Source organism: Equus przewalskii, chromosome 1 (assembly GCF_037783145.1).
Source record: "Equus przewalskii isolate Varuska chromosome 1, EquPr2, whole genome shotgun sequence".
In the NCBI taxonomy this organism is placed as follows: Eukaryota; Metazoa; Chordata; class Mammalia; order Perissodactyla; family Equidae; genus Equus; species Equus przewalskii.
Window position 1 is genome coordinate 176,474,815 of NC_091831.1, and position 26,465 is coordinate 176,501,279.

Sequence of the window (26,465 nt, forward strand, 5' to 3'; positions counted from 1 at the left end):
AATCGAGACTTTAACTCCCTTTTGTTTACACCTGAGTTACTTAAATATGGATGATTGATACTGTCCCATTCTCTGAGGCCAGAAAGGAATGCACATCTTTTTAACATTTTAATATATGAGAACTATTGCATTTTCAAATTTGGCTCTCCTGAGGACAAACTTTCATTTTTCTTCCCCTTTTTGTATTTGCCTATGTTTCTAGTTAGCCTAAGTGTTGATGATGGCGTTACTTCATTCTCCAGGGATAAGGGATCGGATATCTTTTTGATCTTTCCTTATATATGGGAAGTGCAAGATTTCCAAATTTGACTCTCCTAGGAAGCAGCCTTAATATTTAAGTCCTTTTACCCCCTGGAACTAGATGGAGCCCATAATTATGAATTTCTTGGAATTCAGAACAATTTACATTATTTTAAAGATCTTCATTGTTTCCAGGTAAAATGAAGTGATGTCTCCCTATCAATCTGATATATGTTTACTGTATTAAGAGTTATTTACTCAGCCGTCTACGTAGTAGTCATTAAAGTCTGGCATTGGTGATTCACATGGATGCTGGAAAACGGGACATCAGACATGTTCAGCTCCAAGCTGTGTAACACACAACTGGGCCTTGTTGCACAGGGTTCTGAGGTGCAGTCATCTCATTGAGAAGAGGTATTTTTAGAAGGCATTTCGGCATCCAGTTGGCCTACGAGGTCATGTGTTTCTGGTTGAGATTGCGATCACTATCTCTTGGTCTTCAGAACTAGATTTATATCACCTGAAGTGGAAGAAGCTTTCTTTTCACCTTAATACTATGGTTGAAAAGCTGCCTCTTCATGGAAAGTCACTTCTTTTATCCTCCACCTTTCCAATTAAGGCATATATAAGTTCTAGCACCCCTTGTCATGTTAGGAGATTCTTCCTGGAAGCCAGCCTCCAAATGTTTTGGATAGCCATGTTGAGATCCTGTTTAAGTAAATCTGACGTAATTTTTGTACTCCTTAAACTAAGTTTTAAAAATATTTACTTGTTCATGATTAGAAACAATCTCCAATCTACTGGATGTCATGGTACATTAAACCATTAAGGCTCTGATTTTTGATGTCATGGGGCAAGTGTTATTTTAAAGTCCAATTGTGCATCAGTCAGGGTTGTCCAGAGAAACAGAAGCAATAGGATATATATAGAGAGAGAGATATATAAAAGAAGATTTGTTATAGGAATTGATTCAACATGGTTATGGAAGCTGAGAAGTCCCACAAGCTCCTGACTGTGAGCTGGAGAACCAGGAAAGCTTCTGGTGTAATTCAGTCTGTGTCCAGAAGCCTGAGACTTGGGGGCCTGGTGGTGGAAGTCTTGATCTGAGTCTGAAAGTCCAAGAGCCAGGAGCACCGATGCCCGAGAGCAGGAGAAGATGGATGTATCAGCTCAAGCAGAGTGGTGGAATTTGTCCTTCCTCCACCTTTTTGTTCTATTCCAGCTGTCAGTGGATTGGATGATGTTCACCCACATTGGGGAGAGCCAGCCTCTTTACTCAGTTCACCAACTCAAATGCTAATATTGTGAGGAAACAATCTCACAGACACAACCAACAATAATGTTTTACCAACTATCTGGGCATCCCTCAGCCCAGTCAAGTCGACAAATAAAATTAACCATCACAAGTCCACCCCTTGTCAGCTTGACAACTATACATAGCACCTTAAATCATACTTAATCTCCAAATAAAAATAATACCAAGGTCATAATTCCACCTAACATGATACAACTTATCTTGCATACATCTGAAAACACACTAATCCCTTCCCCACAAGAGGAGATAAAGTCCTTGGATGATGTTTACTCTTCTCCTCATATCCTGTAACTTAAATACTATGATGTAAAATTAACAATCCTTGAATACAATACAGAGTCAATACATCTTATGTTACATGATAAAAGAATAAGAGAAGAAATAACAAAACAAAGATGTTTGCTTAATGTATTTAGATATAGACACACAAACTTACTCATAACTCAATAAAGAGAAAATAATCATGGTAGTTATAGTCCTTGTTTCTGTAACTAGTCACATGGTCACAGCTGGGTTTTATAATGACCTTCTTCTACTACCCATTCTGTACTCCCTTTGCCTTCAGTAAGCACCTCAGCTGGTTGTGGTTCTTTGCCCTGATGGAAGACCCAAACCTTCTTTCTTGAAGGATCTGGGCCATCAGCAGTCCTGCCTAGATTGGGTTGTTGTAGTTTTCCATTGACCTTAATCACAGGAGGTGGTAATACTAAGAGACATCTTAAAGGATCTCCTGTATTCCAGACATACTCTTCCTTACGTCCGTTGTGGAGTAACAGTCCAATTTCACCTTGGTAATCAGGATCAATCACCCCAACCAACACTAACTCCATTCTTTACCTGTTGGTTCAGAGGCATGAGGAGCCCAGAGTATCTGGGTGGCTGTCTTAACTCCCTGTTCAATGAAATCATTGTCATGTCTCCTTGTAGAAGCATTCCTCTCTCTGGAACTAAGACATCTAGGCCAGCAGAGAACAAAGTCATGGGAATAAGAATCAAAAATTTTGCTATGGGTCACTAGGGGTAATAGTGAGGGATGCCACTCCCATTCTTCCCCCCACCCCCACATTCCTGGACCCATGAATCCTGGCTATTAGAGAAACCACACTATATGTTGGGCACTGAGTCAGAGCATATACAGCCTCCTTGAGAACCTTGCCCCAGGCCTGCGAGATATTGCCACCTAGCTGGTGCTTTCTGTCATGGGGCCAGTCTTATTTTAAGGTTGAATTGTTTCCTAAAATCCCTGCTGTACAAGTATGACTCAAGGAAGTCACTTAACTTTTTTCTTTTTTTTTTTTCTGCTTTATCTCCCCAAACCCCTACTGCACACAGTTGTATATCTTAGTTGGAGGTCCTTCTAGTTGTGGGATATGGGACACCGCCTCAACGTGGCCTGACGAGCGGTGCCATGTCCGCGCCGGGATCCGAACCCTGGGCCCCCTCAGCGGAGCGCGCGAACTTAACCACTCGGCCACGGAGCCGGCCCCGTTAACTTTTTATCTTTTTAGTGAGACACTTCTGGAGGAATTTTTCTTTTAATGGGACTTGATACTTATGGTAACAATGTGAAGCAGAGCATCAGGATAGAGGAGTTCTCAAAAATCTGTGTCTGATTTGCTTATCATTCCAATCTAGCCAGCTCCATTATTTACACCAGAATTTTCTACCTGCAGAGTATGACCTTCTATATTCTAGATTCAAGAAGAACACGTCTCCACCAGAAGTGGATGAAGGACAACAAAATTTAAAAAAGAAGTCTGTGGACCAACAGTGGCCAAGGTAGACCTTTCCAAATGGCTATTGGATTGTGTTTCTTTGAATTTAAGTAAAGAGTCTTCTCTTATTCTCTGTATGTGGAGGCTGTCTTTTGATGTCTTTTGATGTCAGCAGCCATAGCTGTAGTTTGGAGAGTTATTACAACCTCCATAGCAGCCACATGATTTCCTTTCCCCCTCCCCACATTGTCTCATCTTCTCAGCATTTTACATCTGGTACCATATTGCTTGTACCTAGCCTCCATGGAGAATTTCACCTCCATTTTCTAGACATTGTTATACTTGGCATGATTGTCCTTATCCTCATGTCCAAAATATGTTGTCACCAATTTGTCAAAATATGTCAGCAATATCAAAATATATTGTCACCTATTTTATCAGTTGCTGAGGTGTTTCTTATCCTTTGTACTTTTTTAGAAGGAATTTATTATTAATTAATGAGCTTGTTTCTTAGATTTACAAATAGTTCTTCCACTCTTATCTGTTGTCAATATTTAAGATAAAGTTCTTTCCAACAGCTCACTTCCTTGGCTGATCTTCAAATCTAGTAGCCACCATGATGTGAGAAGGATCACGCCACCTTCCTTCCTATTCGTTCCTTGGTTATGTACATGACGGAATAAATATCCTTCTAAAAATATTTTGGGTGAGGAAATAAAGATGATACCTATATGTGATACATCGCTGGAGAAATAAGCTTATTGTAAATAATTAGGTTTCTGGCTTCAGCTCATGATTCAAATGCTCTTGAAGAATGAAGGATACATATGAGATATACATTGCGGAAGTGATGTATGTAGGGCAGTCAGCTGTATGCATCATCTATTAATTATAAGGATAAGTTATTATTGACTTGACTAGTTCACTTGTTTGTTTCTAGAAGCGTTTTAAAGTGCTAAAATGTATCATTTTTCAAAAGGAGGGAGTAACAATTTTTCTTATAAATTATCTAATATAATTGCAAATGAGTCTCAAAATCTATTCAGTTAAAATGTAAAAATAAATAAATACTAAAAATCAAAAACCAAAACAGTCGACACTGCTCTAAGCAGCAGCTGTGGCCTAAGTTGCTTTCTTGGAGACTGCAGAGATCCTAATGACACATAAATACTGATGTTGTCATAGCTGCCAGTTCTCAGAGTATGTTGCTGTAGATTGTGAAAATTCTTGAGATGAATAGGTAATTGTTTGTTTAGTAATGAAACTAGTACAATTTGAGGTTAAAGACTTTAGATAAAAATAATACATATTATTTTGCAGCATAAAATACCTTTTGTAATCATTTTGCAATAGCCACTAGTATTTTGGTGATTATTCCTACATCATTCACACGCACACACACACATACACACACACACAGGTATAACAATGATAAGATCATATAAGCAATTGTATAGACTCTTTTTCGAGTGAGTAATGTATTGTTTTTCTCTATTTCCTGTTTGCTTGGCTCTACTCCTCTTTATCCACATCAGACTCTGTCCCTACTCTAGTTACTCCATGGCAATATGCTTATAATTTCATATGTCTCACTATGCTCATATATTGTATATATGATATATATAGGGTTTACATATTTATAGTAAATGATCTTTGTATAGTCTATACACGTATCTTTTTTTCTGTATTCTGCAATACAAATGTTTCATTTCTATCATCAAACATACCCAAACTCACACTTATTCATATATGTTATCATTGTTAACTTTTAGAAACCTAGGCTCAAAGAATCCATATTCATTACTTAAGCATCCCTTGTGGAAATCCTGCCATGTCAGTTAGTATGCCTCCAATTTATTTCTTTTAATTCCTTCATAATAAATCTGGTAATGATTTATTCATCCATATGCTTACTGATATCACTTATTGATATCACTTACACTGTTTCTGTTGATTTTTACTACTACATGCTATAACAAAGATCCTGCACTTTCCTTAAACCCTCAAATTCTTTTTTTCTTCCTAAGTGGGATAGATTCCCATGAGAAGACTTTTTGGGTCAAAGATTCTGTTAGTATTATCCATTCATTTTCTAAAAAGGCTGTGGAAATTCACAATCCTCTGGCAGTATGTGAGTCTCCCCTGTATCCAGGCCGTCTGCTGTTATTATCCATTGTTTAAATTTTTATCAGTGTGGTGGATGTTATCTAATATCTCCCTGTTAATTTAATTTGTGTTTGAGCATCTTTCCACGTGTTTATTGGCTGATCATTTTGCTTTTATGTGAGTTGTTTTCTTATTGTTGGTTAGAGCTAGACTCAGCGGCACTAAATGAAACACTCCAAATAACAGTACCATGAACTATATAGAAAGTGGATTCTCCTTGCTAAAAAAGAGATCTAGAGGGAGGCTGTGCAAGAGTTGGGGCTTTCTGCTGTGACCTGGGCTCCGGGTCCCCTCTGTGCTCTGCATGCTTAGCATATTCTCCTTGGTCCTCTGTCGTGGGCTGGAACCTCAGCCATTAAATCTACGTTGCAGACACTGAGAAGCAGGGAGAGAAGGAACAAGTGCTTGCTCTGTCCCTTTCAAATAAATCTTCCTTAAATGCACCTATTCGTTTTTCCCACCTATTTCACATTGGCTGGAAGGTAGGTGCCGCTGCACATAGTTATCACATTGTTTGTGAAAAGTAGTGTTTTACATTTTTGGCAGAAGGCCAGGCTTAAAAGCAGGTTTCTATTATTAGGAAAGAAGGTGAGAATACACATGAGGAGGCCACAGGCATTCTCTGCCACCCCTTTCCTTTCTTATGTTGCTGTTGGATTGTCTTTTCCATCAAATTTTAGGTACTCCCTGCCACCTACGTTGCAAATACTAGCCCAAGTATATCGTTTGTCTATTAAATTTGTTTATGAAAAATTTTACTGCATAAAAGTTTTAATTTTCATATAGTCAAATATGTCCTTTTCCTCTAACTTTTCTGTGTTGGTTAGAAACTCTTCCCAAATGATCAAATATACGTAATTATGAAAAGTTTTTCTAAGCCTATTATTGGTTTACTTTGCATATTTAAATATTTTTTATTGAAATGTATTTGACATGTCACATTGTGCAAATTTAAGATGTACAACATGTTAGTTTGGCACATTTATGTATTGTAATATGATTGCCATTATGGCAATAATTACCCCTCTATCATGTTACATAATGATCCTTTCTTTTCAGTGGTTGGAATCATTAAGTTCTAGTCTCTTAGCAAGTTTGATGATGATAATACATTTTTGTTGTCTAGATTTAAATATTTAATCAGATCTGTATATGCTTTTATAAATAATGTGGTTAAGGGTCTAAAATAACTTTTCTGTGTGGATATTAGGTGTGTCACCATTTTTTATTAAAATGATAAAATTCATTACCCTTTTCTCACTGAATTAAAATACCACCCTTGCCATTTATTCTGTTTTCATATATATTAAAATCTGGACTTCCTCTTCTTACCTGTTTCCTCTTGTTTTATCAACACCATACTGATTTGAACTAATAATTGTCTGAAGGTGACACACTGCAGTGCTCAGGCCAGATCCAGCCCGCTGCTTGTTCTACTGGAACAGGATCATGCCCTTTCATCTGCGTGTCATCTATGGCGGTTTTTGTGCTGCATTAGAAGAGTTGAATAGTTATGACAGAGATTGTATTGCCACAAAGCTTAAAATATAACCTGTCTGTCCCTGTGAAAAAAGGTTTGCTGGTCCTGAAGGACTAATCGGGTGGCTATTCACCAAATTTATAGGTATTCAAAAACTAAACATCTGCTGATGTTTAAATATCACATATGTTAACTGTTCTGAGCAATAAATAAGATGACATATATAAATACCAATACAAATTATGAAATTAACAAATTATCAAAACCAATTTTTGACTTCAAAAAAGATTGTTAATTAAGTACGGAATTGGATAGTAAGACATTTCTTATTAGTACTTATTTTTCAGTATTAATGAAGTTGTCATTTTGGGAGTAAACATCCCTAATAGAGGTCATATTGCATGGCATTTTAAATATTTTTGTTGTTTTTATTACAGGAAACTTCAAACATACGTTTAAAAAAAACAGAACAGAATAATAAACCCCTAAGTGCACATAACCTACCTTCAGTAATTATCACCAAATGGCTAATCTTCATCCACTTAATCTCTTTCTACAACCTCAAATTATTTTAAAGGAAACTCTCACATTATAGTATATCATCTGTGAATGTTTGAGCATGCATTGTTAAAGGCTAAGGACTTTTTGTTTTAACAAATTCGCGTTACTATTATCACACCGAAAAATATTACCGTTACTTTCTTTTTATAATCAAATAGCCAATAAGTGTTCAAGTTTCCATATTGCTTCATAAGATTCTTTTCATAATTGGTTTCTTCTAATCGAGATCCAAATGAGTCCCTCAAATTGTAATTAGATTATGTTTCCTGGGTATCTTCCAGTCTATGAATTCTCATATCCTTTTTTCCTCCTTGCAATGAATTAATTGAAGATGTAGGCTGGTTTGTTCTTTATAGAGCCCCACGTTGTGGATTTTGCTGACTGCTAACTTTTTCACATATTTTTCTGTTGGCTGTAATTCCTGTATACTGGTTGTTAGAGATAGAGGCTGGATAAGATTCAAATCCACATTTCTTTTGACCAGTATTTTTCATTGATTGTGTTGTGTATCCCATTTTTTTTTTTATCACGATGTACATGATGTCTAGGTTTCTCTTGAATACAAGCTCTCAATTATTGTGAACTTGACACATTTGTTGTACAGTTATCCTTCAGCTGTTCACTAATGATTTGTTGATCATCATTGAGGTTCATTATTTTATTACGGTTTGCAAAGTGGTGATATTCTGAGTTTATCATTCTTTCTTCATTATTACCTGAAAATCTTCTAGAAAGTAAAACTCTCATCAACTCTCTGGTACACTTACCTACAGTTCCTGTAGAAGAAAAGCAAGGTAGATGCTTGATTCTTTTTCTTTAATTATTTACAACTTTGCAAAATATTTTGGTTTCCCAGCATCCTCTAAACATAATCATTATGTTTTTTATTGGTTGGATTGATTGCTTGTTGAGTACACTACGCTCAAATTATCCCAGATTTGGCTAGTAAAACCTCCTTTTGTTGCTTCTTAAGTCCTTTTCATTAGTCCTCAGCAGTCTTCTTTACTTGTCTGTTAAATGAGATGATCCAGATTCCTCCTGTGTATATTTGGACACAGACCTGGAATCCCATCGGGTTTCTGAGGACTAGAACTTGAAATTACTTTTTATTTTTCACATTGTTTCATAAATGCGTTAATAAGAAAATGCTCCAATATTGATTTTCCCATTTCTGAATTCCATTTCTCATATTTTGTCATAAATAGCTCCCAAAATGTGTAAAAGAAGTGTTTACGCCTACCAGTCTTTTTATATGAAACTGTAACATTTGCTTCAAGATGTAAAGAAAACTATAATGTATTCTTGCTTAATAAGTGACTTTATCACTAGATGTAAGCATACTTAAAGAAAAATAACAATAACTAAAGAAACAAAAACCCTCATAATATTGAAAGCCAGAGTTCAGATTTCTCCTTCTGAGACTAGAGTAACTGAAGTGTTACATATAAATTATTATCTATTTTAAACTCAGATATCATGAAAGAATGCATAGATTTTTAAAAATAATGTTACATAATGTTACATAATTTACAACTCTTAAAAGATTATAGATCAGGATAGTTTTTAGGCAAAGCATTTTAAAAGCAATGATATAAATACATTAGATGAGTAATTTGTGTGCTCCAATTTGAAACTGCATGGGAATATGGATACATTAGTGTTGACATTAGCATGAAATACTTCTAGATCCTGACCAACATCCTTAGTTTACAAACATTTTGAAAGGACGTCATATTAATGAAGTTTCATTAATGGCTTATTTCTGCATCATGGGTTATGAAAATTACCTCTGGGCCAAGTCTTAGAAAGCATTTAGCATAAATTTTCTAAATTTTTTCTGGAAATAGCTAATGTGGTTATATTCTGTCAAATATGTACTCAGTAGAGGGTTTCCTGTTAATGCAAAAATATTTACAGTAACAATGTAAGAACAACATAGTAACAATATAGTTTTCATGAAAATTAGAGTAGTTCACTGTGTTATAGCTGCCAAGAAAAGAGTATAACATAAGATGCATTTTTTATTAGATTTTCACATTTATTTAATGATCTATAATTTGACAACTCAATTCTGAAAATTACTCAGGAAATCACAATTGGAAATATATATTTAAATTTTATGAGTTTCTGTCAGAAGAGAAGTCCAGATATCCAGAAGGAACATCCTAGTGTAAACAAGAAAAAAATGCTCGTTAAATATGAAACATACACACACACACATGCACACACACACACATACATATAAAACTTGCAGGAAATTATTGGATACTGACTGAAGCGTAAAAATGAACTGAAAATAGGAAGCTAGAGATGTGAGGAACTTATAAACTTGTTACTTGCTCTTGGGGTGATTTTGAGCCTCCGTCTTTTGGATGATATGTACCCTGCAGGGGACAAGAGACAAAGTCAGGACACACGTAAGATGGTGTGACTCATAGGAGATGCCTATCTAAAGCCGAAGTCCTGGGGAGTGACATGCTTAGTGAATGAGAGAAGTAAGAAAGATGCTTTACGTAGAAAGAAAAAACATGCTAACTTTTCTTTCTTGAATTTGGCACCAGGGCTTAAGAGGTGCGTAGATAGCTAGCCAGTCTCCTGAAAATTCAGAACCTCAAACTGACTATCATATATGGAATAGATTTGTGACCTGAATTTACCATACTTCTGATTCCAAGCAATCTTATGCTGTAAATTATTCTCAAATTAGTTCCTGGTTGATAATGCTTACAGACAACTGGCAGAAGCAATCATAGTTTCTCTCTAAAGAAACCCCTCTTAAATACAGGGCTGAGAATTTCACAGATAAGGTTTCATTAACATAAACTCACAATAAAACATCAGGAATTATATGAGAAAAAACAGTTTTATGAATGAGACAATAAGACCAAGCAGAATAGAAAACAGAGTCAGACTCTCAGTGTTCTCAGATTTTAGAATGATGTCAGAATGTAAAAACTGTGTGTGTGTGTATGGATGTAGGTGTATATGTATATATATATCTCTCAAACCAGTATATGTATATAATATAGTATTTAAATGAAAAATAAGTATATATATATGATTTATATATATAAATCAAAATTTATATATTTTGATATATATTTATATATATTTATTTATTTATTTATTCAAATATATATATCTAAAGCAAAAGAATGTTTAGAATAGGACACTATGAAAGGGGCCAAACAGCTTAGTAAAAGAACCAAATGAAACTTCACAAAGTGAAAAGTAATGTTGAAATTAGTAATCAACCAACAGTAGATTAGACACAATAAAAGAAACAATTGGTGAGGTGGAAGAGAGACCTGAAGAAATTACACAAAAGACAGTGGAAGTGGAGATGAGGACTATGCAAGAGATATTGAGAGACATGAAGGATAGCTTGAAAGAATCTAATATATGTCAAAACACTCTTTTTATCTATAAACCAGGTGTATTGGCCTGTCTTTTTATATACCACCTAATATCTTTCAAGATAGGATTAAAAATTTCTCCAAGGATTACAATTTTCTCCAAGAAAAATATTTTGAATTTTGTATAAGCTCTATTCTTATTTACCTTCTTCAAAATTGATCTGTAGATTAAATGTCATTCCCAACAAAATTATAATGAGTTTTGTTGTGAAACTTGACAATTATAAAATTAATGTAGGAGAGAAAGGATCTAAAAGAGGCAAGACACATTGAAAAGAATGAACAAGCTTAGATCTTGGCTAAAACAAACAGCAACAATTTTTCATATAACTCTAGCTATTAAGAAAATGTTGAATTAGCACTGAGATATTCAAAATAGAGTCCAATGAAAAAGAAGAGAGATAAACAAATCCACATAAATATGAAAACTGCATGATAGAGGTGTCTTTGCAGATCAGTGGGGAAATTAATAATGCTTTCAGAACAATTGAATCTGCATGTGAAAATATTTGAAATTTGTCACTATGGTAATCTCAAATCAATTCCAGTTGGGGTAAAGATTTAAGTGTGCAAAACAACCATCTTTTAAAATTTTTGAAGTAAATAATGGAAAGATCTTTTTGATATCTATGCAATAAGGGAAATAGTTAAGCAATACATTAACAATAAATGATAAATAAAAATATGTAAACCATAAGAACAATATTAAGAAATTTGGCTCCTGTAAAATTAAGACTTTTTTTTTTTGAGGAAGATTAGCCCTGAGGTAACTACTGCCAGTCCTTCTCTTTTTTTGCTGAGGAAGCCTGGCCCTGAGCTAACATCATGCCCATCTTCCTCTACTGTATATGTGGGATGCCTGCCACAGCGTGGCTTGCCAAGCGGTGCCATGTCCACACCCGGGGTCCCAACTGGTGAACCCCGGGCCGCCGAGAAGTGGAATGTGCGAACTTAACTGCCGCACCACTAGGCCGGCCCCAAATTAAGACTTTTTAATCTAAGCTTTTCATAAAGTATAAAGATAAGCCGTAAACTCATCTTCATTAACATAAACTTGAAGATGTATGTGACACATGTAACTGACAAAGGATTAGTATGAAGGGTGTGTGAAAAATCTCCTATACACAAACTAAAATCTCTAGAATCACTCTGTAAAATGGCGAAAAGTCATAAATAGATATTTTCCAGAAGAGCAAATAAGAATGATTAATAAATCTATAAAAATACATTCAATATTACTGATAATTAGGGAAATACAAATTAAAAACGAAATGAGATGTTGTTTCAGATCTATCCTAAACATCCATAAATCAAGTTGTTAGGGTGTATAGAACATTTGCAATTTTGCCTGCTGGTGAGAGGTAAATTGGTGAACTCTCCTTGTGAAATGTTTTGTCATTACCTTGTAAATTTGATATGTGCATGCTTTATAACCTGATAACTTCAGCTATAGGAATATAATTCTGGAGAGGCTCTTCTTAATATGGATGAGAAGACAAGAATATTCATGGCTATATTTCTTCTTATAACAAAAAGTCAGAAATAAACCAAACGTCCACTGACAGAACAATGAATATGTAAATTGTGATATATTTATACAGGGGAGTACTATGCAGCAGTGAAAATGAACTATAGTTAAATGTATAAACATGCAAAATTAATGATATAATAGAAATGGAGAGCATAAGACTCAAGAATGTGGTTACTTTATTGTGGGTGGGAGGTGGAATGGGAGGATCATTATTATCATTCTCTTTAGTCAGTATGTACACGGGTGCTTGTTTCTTTTCTTTTTGGGGCCCCACATAAATTTGGTTATGCCTTTCCTCAAAGATTTGCATTAAATCGTGAGCTTTACCAGGACTGCATCAATATGTTATTAATTTGTCTACCTGCAAAGCCTAGAACATAAGACTTGACACATACTTATCATACAAAATGGATGATGAGCGATAGCCTTTATTATTGTTAAACTATTCCTAGTTAACAGTTTCAGATTAAATTTCTCCCCATGCCATAGTGAGCAATTGGTATTTTACTCTAATGGGAATTTAATTTAGATTGGACAGAATTTTACTATTTTCTAAGATGCAGAGGGCATTGGTATTTTAGATTTTTTGGACAAATATGTTAAAAATCATCATGATTTTCCAGAACTTTTCACTTCAACAGTAATATCCTCATATATTCCTCAAGCTTCCCCAAACATAGACTATTAATGGGGTAGAGACTATTAACTGGTAGAGAAAGATATATGAGGCAGAAAGATTTCCAGGATTCTCATACTCATGAGTAACATACCCATGATTGAGGAAATTGTATATTAAAGAATATAATGAAAAGGAAAGGATGAAAAATAAGCAAGAGGAACATCCCCCAAATCTAGTACTTCCCCAAATAAATGACTTCTCATTATCATTCTGAAACGGTTTGCTTAAAAATCAAAGCAGAATTATTCTAAGACCACATCTGTGACATTATTTTATTTTTCTTCTGGTGTCCTTTCTCTGTACTGAGTCACAGAACATTCTATCCTCTGATCCAGTCATGTGGAATGTTTAATTGACTTCATCTTGGGTTGAAATGAGGTTTATAATGCAGGGATCAGACTGGCTTTCTATGGCTGCATCCCAAAGATCAGAGTTCCCGTTCTGCCTCTCTCGTCTTTATTAACCTCCTCCGTAACAAAAGCACCTCATATCGTATGTCACATTTGCCCTTAATTTGCAGGTGGAGACTGTTCTTTCAGAAACAAATGATTTTATAATTCTCCCTGGTTCCTGCTCGGTTTTCTTTCTAATTTCTCTTCTTGAAGTCATAATCCTCAAAGGAATCTTTGTTCTGATAAAATTACTTTTCCAAGTTCTATTTTCTCTCTCATTCTTTTGACTTTTGTTTTTTGCCAACCCAATTTATTTCCTAAATCATATCCTCTTTTACTTTATACTTGCTCTGGACAAAACACAATCCTGTGATATCAGTGATCATTTTCTTGATCTTTTCTGTGATATTATTTCTTCAGCATATAGGTTATTGTTTTAAGGTGTCTATGTCTGTAAATAAAGAAGGATGAAAATGATGATAATACTAATTAGCAATTCCAAGAGTATGGTTGCCCTCCCTACACTGCACCCACACTCCATTATACGCACTCTGGTCATCCTGGGCATCAAAGAGGTTTGATCTTTCTGTCTTGCATGGTATGCTCAGGAGTGGCTCGGGCTAGGCTTGGGTGGGTCAGTGCACATCAAAGACAGATTTGCTGTGCACATTTGGGACAGAATATTCTTGTATTTAAGAAAGAACTATGAAAACTGTATTTTTCTGTCTCTTACTAGATATGAACCCCAAAACATGTAGCTTTAAATTTCCTGGCATCTACATGGGGAGACCCAGTCTTAGAGTAAAACTTAACACTGTGCACTTGAGGAGAGTTAGAAAACGTGGGTCCATGATAACATCCCTGAGTGCTGAACCCCATCCTCACCACAGCTTCCTCCTGTGCCAACTAGTAACTTTGCTTATTCTTTGAATCCAGTTTAAGCTGGATTTTCCATTACTTCCAATCAGATCCATCCTAAGGGTACACTAGCTTTCATGAAGTGTCTATTCTGTGTCATATCATGAGGTTGACATTTTAATATTTTATAACTCTTATAGGCATTGCTTAAAAGCACGTTCTCTCAACCTCAGTGGATTGATTTAGGGGCCAGATAATTCTTTGCTGTGGGGGACTGTCCTGTGCCCTGTAGGATGTTTAACGATGTCCCTGGCCTTTACTTGCTATGTGCCAGTAAAACCTGCCAGTTGTAACAACCAAAATGTCTCCTGATATTGCCAAGTATCCTCTGTGAGACAAAATCATATCTAGTGGAGAAAAACGATGTTAAAGGAAGGCGTATTTATCTTATTTACACATTAAGAAACTGAAGATGATAAGTGAATGGATCAAAGATTACAAAACGAATATGAAAGCATCAAGATTTGAACTCAAGTCTTTGTAATCCTCAACCTTTAGCTCTTTAACTTCAATACTCAATGGAAAAAGAAGTCCAGTGACTGCATATATACCCATTGGAAGGTAATTTAGTCAGATACGAGGTGGTGGTTGTTATTGCAGTGGTACATCGTACCGGTGTGCTGAAAGAGCAGCGCCCAACAGGGTGCACTCATAAAAGAACTTGTCCTTCCTCCTAGAGTTCCCGAGTGGGCTGTGTTGTCCTTCCATTTGGATGAGTCTCACGCAAGTGCCACAACTTCTTCAGTTGCCGTTGGATAATATAAATGTTTTCAGGCTCTTTTAGTTCCAATAAAAATCTAATTTCAGGAATTAAATGGCCAGCCCAATATAATTTTCCAATGCCTCGTTTTCATTTAAATTTAATTTTCTTTCCTCTTACAACTCAGTCCTATTTCAGGCTAGAAGCTGCAGTGAGGCAGAGTGGGAATTGTGTTCAGCTTTTTCTCTTTTTCCAGTTGCATTTCTCCTCCTCCCCTACTCAGTGTTTCCTGGTTTCTACTCTGAGGCTAACGTCTGAAAAGGAAGAGACTTGGAAGGAGGAAGAACTTCGCTTCCTTGGTGCCGGTGTTCTTTGGTCTCGGTGCTTTCTGGGCTTGGTGGATGTTCTGAGCTGACTTTTCTCGTGAAATTCTTTGGAAGCTAATCTAACATGTTGGTTTCTCTCGTTGTTACTGAGATAATGCATTTCCTTTGCGTTGCCATGCGTGATTCTTGTCTCAGGCCTCAAACATTTGTCTATCATCTGTATTTGGGTGAACTAAAATAAACCCAGTCTTGTTCACTACCAAAGTTTTCACATGTGATCAGCTGGGAATATGACTTTTGACTTATCGTTGCCAGAAGTATAACCCTTTCTACTTTCTATGTCTCTAGCCAGAATACCAGCCATATAGCCTCTTACTTTAGAATCTTCCAAGCTGCGGTCCAGTGTCAGTCTCAACGTCTCCTATAACTTCTTAGAGGCACAGGTCAATCTCTAGGAGCCATCCCTCTGATGATTCTCACTCAACCAGACAGAGAGGGAATCCATCCTCTCTTGTATGAGATGTAAGGAAGGAACATGCCACAACGTGTTCTTCCAAACAAATTCCTCCAAAAGGAAAGTCTTTCTGCTCATTTCTTTAGTCTCAAACCTCTTACTTACCTTGGAAGAAGGTGATAGGCTGAAAGTCACCGTACAGGTTTCGGTCACTAATATCTCAAGTCCTGCATTCATGGGCCAGCTCTTCACTGTGAAATATGGGGATACTTGTCATTTTTGTGTTGTTCTCAGCTTGTGTGACCTCTCCCAAAACTGAGACAGAAACTGTCCACTTTTGGCATCTTGTTAGGCAGAGATGAAACATGGACATGTTGCAGTGCATATGCTGGGAAGATTGGTGGACTCATATGGAGAGAGCTGGCTGTGGTCTTGGCTCTGTCTGGTACTAACTCAGTGACCTTGGAGAAGTCACTTGGCCTTTTTAAGCCTCAGATTCTTCGTCTGTCAGAAGGAATACCATATTTACTTTATTGGACTTCAATGCCTAACATAGTAGGTTCACAATAAGATGTTTGTGGGATGTAATTGTAGAGTATGTACTTCTTTGTCTTGCCATTTGATGTATCACTAGTAGAAGTGAAATTAGCCAACGATGTCGTTAAATGTCAAGTTATGTACCTGTCCTTTTATTTGTTTGACAAGAATTAGAAAGAGCAGAGAAATATGTCTTTTGCTGAAAAAAGACAAAATGTTAGTTATTGTGACTATTTTAAAGCCTATATTTTATAGGTACTTAACAATATTGTACTTTTGTGGTTGTTGTTGTTGAAGATTCACCCTGAGCTAACCTGTTTTGCCAATCTTCTTTTTGTATGTGAGTAGCCGGCACAGCATGGCCACTGACAGATGAGTGGTGTACGTCCATGCCTGGGAACCGAACCTGGCTGCCAAAGCAGAGTGTGCCAAACTTAATCACTAGGCCACTGGGACTGGCGCAGTACATTTTTTAGAATCCAAATATAAAATGCTTAATTTCTGGAACTCAAATCATTTGTATTATTTATCGTGTCACATCTGCATGGGAAGGGTGCCCTTGTCAGGTGAACTAGACGTTACAGTCAATTTCCTCACATCCATCTCGCCTCTTCCTGATTGCAGAGCCTTTGAGGTGATTGGCCAGAGCTCCACAGTTCAGCCCTGATTAATCTAAGTCAGTCATAGTAATGTGCCTGTCCCTTAGCAACTGGGTCAGAAACCCTGCTCTAAGCACAGTAGTGATTGACACTCCCCTACGACTTTACGAATGGACGTGTGACCTATGTCGGGCCATGAAGACTGGTGGAGGGTAGTTTTCATGAGGACAGAGAAGCTCCTGCCACTTCTCCTGCAGCAGGCAGCACTGAGGAAGCAAATGCTACGAGAAGCCATTCCACAAAATGTGGGAGGAAGCAGCCTTTGGTTGAAGCTGAGCACTGGACCACAGAATGTCAGACTAGAAAGAGCCAGCATCTTCACTGACTTTTCTGAACTGCCTTCCTCAGGACCTCCAGAATTATGAGCCAGTAGAATCTTTTGTCGATTTTTAATCATCACATGAAAAGCAACAAGAGTGCCCTCTGCTGAATGTCTTCTTTTCACTGTTACTCTTGTCTGGACTTTGGACCCTCAAATCATACAAGGGGCTGATGTACTTATTTATTGAAATACAGCATCTTATTTGCTCTATTTAACACTTTCCATTTCAGCAAAAGTAGTAGATTTGGAGTGAGTAGTTTTTATTTTTAAGCTGATAACTGTTTTTTTTTTTTTTTTTTTTTTTTTACCCCAAGGAAGATTAGCCCTGAGCTAACATCCACCACAAATATTCCTCTTTTTGCTGAGGATGATTGGCCCTGAGCTGTCTGTGCCCATCTTCCTCTATTTTATACATGGGATGCCTGCCACAGCATGGCTTAATAAGCATTGTGTGTGTCTGCACCTGTGATCCAAACCCAGGTGAACTCTGGGCCACCCAAGCAGAGGGTGTGAACTTAACCACTGTGTCACTGGGTGGGCCCCTGATAACTTTTTAAATATGTGATTTTAAAAATATGAAAAATTCCCAAGACTATAGCATCCTTTCATAGTCACATTGTGTGGTATTTTCATATCTATTATACATATGTATATTTTAAGAAACTACTGGTGAAGTTATCCTGTTCCTGTGAGCTATTATTCCAAGTCACCCACATGCAGCCTTCATTCCTCACTGCTGTTTTATCCTGGCATCACTTCACTCGATCAGTGAGCCTAGGACCTTGGCTTTACCTCTAAGGCAACTGTGCCCTCTTCTCTCTCATCACACGTTTTTGTTTTTGACAAAGCTAAATATTGTTTAAATCATTTTACCCTTTTTATCCTTTAAGAATTTATTATATATATTATATATATAAAATGTTAGAGGAGAATATATATAAAATATATGTATATATATTTAGTATTGGAAGAGAAGGTAAAAGACAAATAAACCAAATGAAGTAGAACAAAAACCACAAAACAAAAATAAACCAACGAAAACCTTTGCTAAAAGTTTTTAGTAAAACTCAAGTTAAAAAATGGCAGATTCTGTTTGAGGACAATATGCTAAGTGAAATAAGCCAGTCACAGAACAACAAATACAGTATAATTCCACTCACAGAGGTATCTAAATTAGTCAAACTCACGGAAGCAAAGAATAGAATGGTGGTTGCCAGGGGTGGGGCGGGGGGGGGTGGTGGGTATACAATTTCAGCTGGGCAAGATGAGTCAATTGTAGAGATCTGATGGACAACACTGTGCCTATAGATAACAACGCTGCAACGTACTCGTAAAAATCTGCTTAGAGGGCAGATCTCAGGTTGTGTTCTTACTACAACACAATAAACAAAAGAAAATCTAATGACAGCTTCTGTTAAAAGAACAATTGATGTTTCTTTTAAAGATTTTGTTCGAATGATTTCAAAACATTAAAAGACCTAATTTGTCACATTTAGCAAGATCGAAATAGCCTTTTAAGTTTGGAGCGTGTGTCTTTTGAGGCCACCAAATTGCAAACTAAAAACCTTTAAAACAGATTAAGACATTTATGTTTAATTATCAATTAGCTAGCACCTTAAGCTAAAATTTATTCTAATATGCTACACGGAAGGCTGAAATAATTTACATTTGGGCTTTAAATATAATGTTCATAAGTTCACATGAATTGACTTATACTAATTGAAAGTACAAGAACATATTAAATTACAATATGTTTTAAGTAGCACAATAGGCAATATAAGTAGTTTTTTCTTTTATCTTTGTGTAATGTAATAAATATGCCTACCTACTTTTTATAGAACATTGTAAAATTATTCTTTCTTTTGTTGAGAGTAGCTATCATCCAAGTAAATGTGGTTAAGAAATTTAAAATTGTAAGTGTATTTTCAGGAATGTATTATCATTAATATACAATATAATAAACTAAACTTAGGCATTTATGGTATATGATGATTATTAATTTTCCTCTTTATACATAGTCTTGTTTACGCATCACATGATTACCATAGCAATTCTCAACTCATCTTCTCCCCACAGCCTCGATAAACGCCTCATTCATTTTCCCTGTTATTTCGCATCTCAATAATCAGTTACTACCTTTCAATGGCCCTGTAGATTTTCTAGCACCACATTCCCCTATTTTTTCTGCAATTTGTCAGATTATTCTTTTTTTATCAATCCTGAATTGTTACTTTTATTGATCTTATTGATGTGGAAAACCACTAGGATATTTTCCCTTGGGGCCTTGTCCTTTTCCTTTCTTATTTTTTAGTAGATAGTAGTTCTAGTAATAATGGTACCAGTAGTTCCGATATTTTAATGAGCACTTATATGGCAAATATAGAAACTTATCTTCCTTCTCTTGTTTAAGTTTTATGATCACTTTAACAAGGTGCCTAGGATTAGTGTTTACATTTTAGGAATGAAAACTGGAGGCTTAACGATGTTAATATTATTCCTTAGTGACATTGCTGTTAAGAGGTAGAGTCAGCAGAGGAAGCCGGGGCTCTCCCACTTTGGAGCCCAATGTTTTAACTCATGTTTTCTGCTTCCAGTTTGCTTGTGTGGCTTCATCTATTGTTTGGAGACAATTGACATTTGACTGTGTCCTGATTGACAAGTTTCATTCCTACAAATGGTGTGGCAGTTATGTCAGGCCTAGTGAGGTCTCTTCCTGACTCTTCTAACTCTTCCCAGATATTTTCCACTGCCTGAAGCATGGGAACTAGTCAGCTGTCTCAACCTAAAACCCAGAGGTCATCCTTAATTCTTTAGTTGCTGTGTCATACCTTTAGGAGCAGAACATACAACTTTTCAAATTTTTACCTTTCTTACCCTCAACACAATGTTTGTCAGGAGTTGGTAAATATTTTCCAGGATTACCACATAACTTGCCACATCTATGTAATTATTTCAGAGAGTTTCTGATCAAATAATATTTCTCAGTCTCCATTGAACCATATTGCTTTACTTTTTAAAATCTTTTAAGATCTTCCAGGAAGCGTAGATCTACTTCATAGAACGTCTAGGTCTCTGCACGCTGCATACACGCTCTTTTCTTCTCTGGAATAATCACGATTTACTCTTAACTCCTTGACTTTATATTTTTTTGTATTCTCTTACGTTAGGCCAAAACCTATGTTGGAAAAAGTTATTATTCAAAGTGTTGACCTCTTATCTCTTAAATAGAAAATTAAGATGCCATTGGTTGAGATTTCTCATAAGTTATTTATTTGGTAGTGCTTTTATTTATTTAAAAAATGTTTACTCTTAGAAACCCAAACCTGTAATATGAAGTCTGATTGATGATCATAATACATTAATTAGATAAAATGGGCCCACATTACTTAAATAGCTTGGCTTGCTATGGGCTACAGGACTGTCCCTATTTGTAGCTCAGAAGTAGGATGTATAGTCTTTACTTCCCTCAGTCATTGTTTTCAGTATCTGTCCCCCTAATTATGCCATTTTATGAATCTGCTCATTCACAGGACTCCATGGAACTTTCACCATTGATTGTGTTTCCTGTAAAGTACATGCATTTTTTCTTCCCATTTCCTGTCAATCAAACTCCTCTTTCATAAGAGTTTGGTGGAACTCAATCTTTGTTAAATAAGAAATATGCTATGTGAAATGTAACTCTTGCTACTGTGCATTAGAGCAAGTAACACACATGCATCCTTTCAGGAACATTCTAGAAATAATAACTGGAAGAATATTTATAATGCGTGAATTTCCATAGAGGCATTGTGATGTTAAAATTGAAGCCTGATGTTCCCCTGTAATTGTATATGAGCAATAGTCTCTCTACTTAGTCAGACTTTCTCCACAACCTAAGTAAAGGTTCATTTGTTTTTCCTACTCTTTTGTCTTTTTAATGACCATTGTGATAATCAGTCACTTATCTTTCAAAGGCGTTTTAGATTTTGGCACACCATCTTTTCCTTCGTTAGATTATTCCATTATGGAAACTCCTTTACATGAGGTTCAAAAGTATAAAGCATATTATGCATTGTAGTTGAACTGTTAAACTATGTAAGTATGTACGTATAGTAATATGGGTGGTATTTTAATACTTAGTTGATAAATTTTCAGTAAAGAGACTAAATCAATGTGATGTTTGCCAGAGCAATATCTGCATATAGTATTAATGTGAATAAATAAAAGGTTGTAATTGTATGTATAGCTTAACATTTTTATATAAAATTATTTGACTTTCAGTCTTTTCACCAGTTCTTTTCTGTATCTTACCCTTAAACTTGAATGGTGTCCCAGGACAGGGTCATAATATCTTGGTATTTTATAATACCTATGCAGCATTTGATTACTGAGGGCTTCTGTCCAGGTAAGGCGCTTTCAGTTGAAAATGGAACTGCCACTGGCCTTTTACAATCACCAAACTTCTTTTATTTATTTATTTTTTTTTGTGAGGAAGATTGGCCCTGAGCTAACGTCTGTGCCAGTCTTCCTCTACTTTGTATGTGGGATGCCTCCACAGCATGGCTGATGAGTGGAGCAGGTCCACACCCAGAATCTGAACCTGCAAACCCCAGGCTGCCAAAGCAGAGCACATGGAACTTTAATCACTTGGCCATGGGGCTGGCCTTTTTTTTTTTTTTTCTGTGAGGAAGATTGGTGCTGAGCTAACATCTGTTACAAATCTTCCTCTTTTTGCTTGAGGAAGGTTGTCCCTGAGCTGACATTTGTGCCAATCTTCCTTCATTTTGTATGTGAGATGGCACAACAGCATGGCTTGATGAGTGGTATGTAGGTCCACACTCAGGATCTGAACCTGCAAACCCTGGGCCACCGAAGCAGAGTAGATGAACTTAACCGCTGTGCCACAGGGCCGGCCCCCATATGGTAGTTTTATTTTTAATTTTGTGAGGACCCTCCATACTGTTTTTCATAGTGGGTGCACCAATTTACGTTCTTGCCGTGGTGTACAAGAGCTCCCTTTTCTCCACAGCCTCACCAAAAGTTATCTCTTGTCTTTTTGATAATAGCAATTCTAACAAGTGTGAGGTCATATCTCACTGTGGCTTTGATTTGCATTTCCCTGATGATTAGTGAAGTTGAGCATCTTTTCATGTGCCTGTTGGCCATTTGTATATCTTCTTTGGAAAATGTCTATTCAGAGCATCTCCTCATTTTTTTGATTGGATTGTTTGTTTTTTTGCTGGTGATTTGTATAAATTCTTTACGTTTTTTGGATATTAACCCCTTATCACATATATGGTTTGCAAATATTTACTCCCATTCAGTAGCTTTATTTTTCAGGATCTCTGTGTTAAGAAACACTCAGACCATTTTTCAGAATGTTTTGAAAGGAGCTCCTTGTAACATTTAGGGTTTATTGAGAATATGACAGGCCTTTTGGAAGAAAAGCATCTAAATTCATTTTGGTCTTTTCTGCAATTTTTTCCATGATCTGTTTCCCAAAAAAATTATTTTTGTTTCTCCTTATTTTCTTCTTTAGGATTTACTTCTAGATTTAATCACACAGTTGCATTAGAACATCCCTAAGGCGCTTTTATTTTTTCATTTCAGGTAACATGTCTGCTTTGTTTATGTGACACTGCAGTGACATAGGCCCATCTTTATTTTCAGGTCAGTCCTCGTTTGCTGAGAAGACTCTGGTGATGATGTTGGCAGTCTCGCTCCACTGTGCACAGCTTTTACAAAACCTAAAGGGCGGCACCTCACTTTGGGCAGTCTGCCATCAGTCACATTTATTGGATAAACTTGCAGGGTCAGCATTCACTAAAAGGACATGCAGACGAAATTAGTCGGCGTTGCTTCTTTTTGAAGAGAACACAAATAAAATGGCTGTAATCACCTCTCTGAGAGTTCAGACTAACAGCTTAAAAAAAAATCTATAATCCAGAGGAAAATAAAAAAGACTGAAGAGAATCACTCAGCAAGAAAGTCTAGCAGTGTCTGAGCCTCATGTAGATAGATCATCTTAATGAACTCAAAGGCTCTCAAAGAAGGAAAAACACACCTCTGTTTATAACTGTCAAAAGGCGACCCAAAAAAGGTCCAATTATAAAAATCAAACAAATTGAAACCCATTCCCTATCTATCTTTTAGTAAGACAAGATGGAAAGATATTGCATGATCCTTATAAACATTTCCAAGTCCTTTAATTAACTCTCAGATTTCCTTTGCAACTAAGAATTATAGTCTCTTTCTAGACTTTTCACTTTCTCTCTTAATTCTTCATCATTAAGGGAATCCATCAAGTATACAGTATAAGATTGGGAAAGTTTCCAAATTTTATAGCTTGCTTCTATCTTGAAGCCAAAACATTTTATGAGTCTCTTGGTTCTAATGTTCTTAACTCACTTGAATGTCTGAGCATTTTAGATGAGAGACATTTTTATCACTTTGACAAAAATGGTAACTTTAATGACTCCATCAAAAATTCATCAAGTATGTTTTTTTGTGAGGCCTTTTAAAAATGAACTTACTAACCAACAATTCTAAAGACCCCACCAAAAACTCCCTTTCAGCTCAATACATGAATTAACTATTTATTCGCATACAACATCTTTAAAAAATGAATCTGAATTGCAGTTAGAAATCCAGAATGAAGGTTTCTAACAGTAAGCTCACTTATTGCAATTAATCGTTCAAACTATCAAAAACTCTGTCCCATATCCTCATTTTTTTTTACAGTAATAGTTTATTGTTAGGTACGGGAAAAAAATATTAGTTTGAGTGAAAATACTTCTGTAATTTCATTAATTTCTTAACTTTTGTTAAATGCTTGTTTGTTCATCTCTTGATATCTTAAATAATTCTATGGAAGAGATGATTTTTTAAACTTGAAGTTTTGTGGGGTTTTTTTGCACGCCAGTTTTAAGCTGAATAGTTCCAACTTAATGAGTCTTCTGTGTATAATGTTCATTTTTTAAATATTTAGCAATGCTGTTAGAATACAGTAGTCCCCCTTATTCATGGGGGGTAGGTTCCAAGCCCCCCAACAGATACCTGAAACTGTGGATAGTACCAAACGTTATATATACTATGATTTTTCCCATATATACATATCCCTGATAAAGTTTAATTTATAAATTAGGCACAGCAAGAGACTAACAGCAATAACTAATAATAAAATAGAACATTTATAACAATATACTGGAGCAGTATACTGATAACTGAGAAGGCTACTAAGTGACTAATGGGCGGGTGGCGCATACAGCATGATACCCTGGTCAAAGGAGTGATAAATGTGCTGGGAGGGATGGAGCGGGACCCTGTGAGACTTCATCATGCTACTCAGCATGGCATGCAATTTAACACTTATGAATTGTTTGTTTCTAGCATTTTCCATTTAGTATTTTTGGACTGCAGTTGACTGCGGTAACTGAAGCTGTAGAAAGTGAAACTGCAGATATGGGCGCTACCGTATTAAATATTTTAAAACATCTATGATTATCAGGGAAAAAGCTTAAGAAGGCAATATTTTATTGTCAAGAAAGTAAAGAATAATTCACTTTCAAGACAGTTTTCTGCAAGAATTAGTATTAACAATTTTAATTGCTGAAATCAAAGTAGATATAAATTGTGTCTTAAAATATGAGAAGGAAATAGTGCTTTTTGCCCAAAATTCTGTCTGTGGTATTTGAACATTACAGTTTTCGTGTGTGTGTGTGTGTGTGTGTGTGTGTGTGTGTGAGGAAGATTTGCCCTGAACTAACGCCTCTGCCGATCTTCCTCTATTTTGTATGTGGGATGCTGTCACAGCATGGCTTGATGAGTGGTGTGTAGGTCCGTGCCCAGGATCTGAACTGGTGAACCCCGAGCTGCTGAAATGGAGCACACGAGCTTAACCACTACACCATCAGGCCGGCCCCATTATGATTTTTTTTAGAAATAAATCTTAAAATATGTATTTTACATTATCAGTGCTATTCATTATCGTATTATGTATACAAAATAAAACCATAGAAGGCAATAGACTGTTTTTAAATGGCTGTCGTCCAATGTTTACCTTTTATTTTACAAGTGCTTTGAAGTGCTAATTAAACTCTATAATTTGAAAATAAATAAAAATCTTCCTTGCCTCCTAGCATGCCAACAAATATTGAACATCATAACTGCTTCTCTCATCCCTTCAAGTCCTTGGTCAGTTGCAAACTTACTTTTGGCAAAGTTTACTAAAGTTATAAACATTTTAGTGACCTGTAAGCATGGAGTACTTTGCTGAATTCTGAGAATAGAAAGGTAGATACATAATGCATGAACCTTCCAAGAAGATGGGTAGACAGACAAAAAACATAAAGGATCTGAAGTGTTGACCCACTTTTTAAACTTTCTCACCTGGATTTGATACTTTTCGAAGGTAAGCCCCCTCTCTGACTGCCAGCTGCATTCCAGGCCTTTGTGCTAACTCTTCACTTACATGATCTCATTTAATTCTCGTGTAGAATATATGAGATGAGATAATTGGTGCTTAGGTAAGATGACTCTCCCGTAATCATAAAGCTAGCATGTGATAGAGTCAAAATTTCAAATGCTGTTCTTCCTAGCACAATGTTTATAACTGGCTTGGCATCAGACAGATCTGCACTAAGTTCTGTCTTTGCTCCTGCTGCTATCCTACTCTAAAAACCTCATCTATGTCCTGGAATATGGAAATTGCCCCCTAATTGGTTTCTTTTCTTCCACATTGGCCATCATTAGCCAGAATAATTTTTTTTAAAGTGTATTTTTTTATCATGTAACCCATTCTTAATGTTTTCCCTGTCTCACTTAGTTGTTTGAGCTAAATTTGGAAGATAAAGTGTTAGCTGGGCAAAGATGAGGGATAAGGATATTCCATATTGAAGAAGTAGCCTATGCAGAGGCTTTGCATGTCTAAAAGGCAAGTTTGAGGATTTGCAAGTATAATTCAAGATTTTAAAGTTGTCTTCGAAAGTATATGGTTTGTTGTGCACAGAGTTTAGGGCATAAAGGATGGCGGAGTCCAGATGCTCATAGGCCTCGCATGCTGTTCTAGAATTTTAT

General features: G+C 36.2%; 1 protein-coding gene across 9 annotated transcripts in view; it reads left to right on the forward strand.

Annotated features, from left to right (window-relative positions):
* LRFN5 (leucine rich repeat and fibronectin type III domain containing 5) overlaps positions 1–26,465 on the forward strand; it is a 249,267-nt gene that overhangs the window by 74,476 nt on the left and 148,326 nt on the right. Inside the window, exon 2 of one of the 9 annotated variants that reach the window (XM_008531001.2) lies at positions 3,251–3,334. The exons of the other annotated variants lie outside the window; for them this stretch is intronic. The gene's annotated coding sequence lies outside the window, so the exon portion shown is untranslated. The remainder of the gene's footprint in view (positions 1–3,250; positions 3,335–26,465) is intronic. 9 annotated transcript variants of the gene reach the window in all.